Genomic DNA, 1,341 nt, shown 5'->3' with positions numbered 1-1,341 from the left:
GACATATATAACTTACTGCAAATAAGGGATACCATGGGACCTATGTTTCTTTGGACTTGGCCTATTTCAGTTAATATAAATTTTTCCAAGTCTTTCCATTTTCTAACAAATTGGGCAATGCCATTCTTTCTGATGGATGATAGAATTCCATCACACACACACACACACACACACACACACACACACACACACACACACAATGTTTTCTTGATCCATTAATCTATTGTGGGGCATCGGGGTTGGTTCCATATCTAAGCTATGGTAAATAATGTTGCAATAAACATAGTTGTGCTGGTAGTTTTAGAATGGCCTTGTTAGTGATCATTTGGGTGAATGCACAAAAGTGGGATTGCTGGGTCATAGAGGAGCTCTATGTGTAACCCTTTGAGGAACATCCATACTTCTTTCCAAGTGCGTGAACAAGTTTACACTACCACCAAGAATATAGTAGGGTTCCCTGCTGGTCACATGCCCTCCAGCATCTGTTGTTGTGGAACGCTTCATGAATTTGGGTGTCATCCTTGCGCAGGGGCCATGCTAATCTTCTCTATATTGTTCCAATTTTAGTGTATGTGCTGCCGAATTGAGCACAGAACATTTTTTATATATAAAGTTGAATTGATTTTTTTAAACTAGATAATTCAACAAAAAGCAAGTTCAAAAGAATTGTGAAATTTTAGAACCAGATATTTGTTACATAAGCACACATTTAAGAATAAAGTCAAGATTGATATGACAAAAACAAAATGAGTCCAGATGTTTGTTGTTCAAGAGATGTGTAGGAGGAGGAATTCAATTATTCTATACAGGGCACCTCTCATAATGAACACTGCAGCAAGTGTTAAGGTGTGTTAAAAGTTTTAATGTTTTAAATATGTTTAATTTTGGGAACCTGCTTATATATGCCAAAATTAAGACTGTCAGGTCATAAAACTTTTCCATAAAGTATTTAAGATTTATGGTAGCTGACATATATTACTAAGTATGTACATTTCAGAGTTTATAGAAAATTTATTAATGAGAAGTTGCAAAGTCTTTGTGTAAAGAAACAGAGCAAAGAGATAAGACTTTAACTACACAATTTCTGTTGAAACTTTAGGGCTTCTTTTCTTTATATGTTAGCAAGGAACAAATGTTATATAAGCCATGTATCAGTGATGAGTGAGACATAAAAAGTTATCTTACAGTGTAAATTTAAAGGGTACTCATAGCTTATAAAATTCTTGTTGAACATCATAATCTTAGCCAGTTTTAAATGTACAGGAATATGAGCAAATTGTAAAATCTAATATGTAGTATACTTCAAATATTGGAAATACTGGTATTTGGCTTTTATTTTAT

The 1,341-nt window shown here is 33.7% G+C and overlaps 1 non-coding gene across 1 annotated transcript; it reads right to left on the bottom strand.

The window, feature by feature from the left end:
* Positions 1-484: 484 nt before the first annotated feature.
* Positions 485-591, bottom strand: LOC122101022. The gene has a single exon (XR_006146293.1). It is a non-coding gene; the product is annotated as a U6 spliceosomal RNA (small nuclear RNA).
* Positions 592-1,341: the final 750 nt, after the last annotated feature.

Source organism: Dipodomys spectabilis, unplaced genomic scaffold (genome assembly GCF_019054845.1).
Source record: "Dipodomys spectabilis isolate Male_0828 unplaced genomic scaffold, ASM1905484v1 ptg000616l, whole genome shotgun sequence".
Classification (NCBI taxonomy): domain Eukaryota; kingdom Metazoa; phylum Chordata; class Mammalia; order Rodentia; family Heteromyidae; genus Dipodomys; species Dipodomys spectabilis.
The sequence above is the reverse complement of the archived record's forward strand: the minus strand, read 5'-3'. Positions and strand labels throughout refer to the sequence as shown.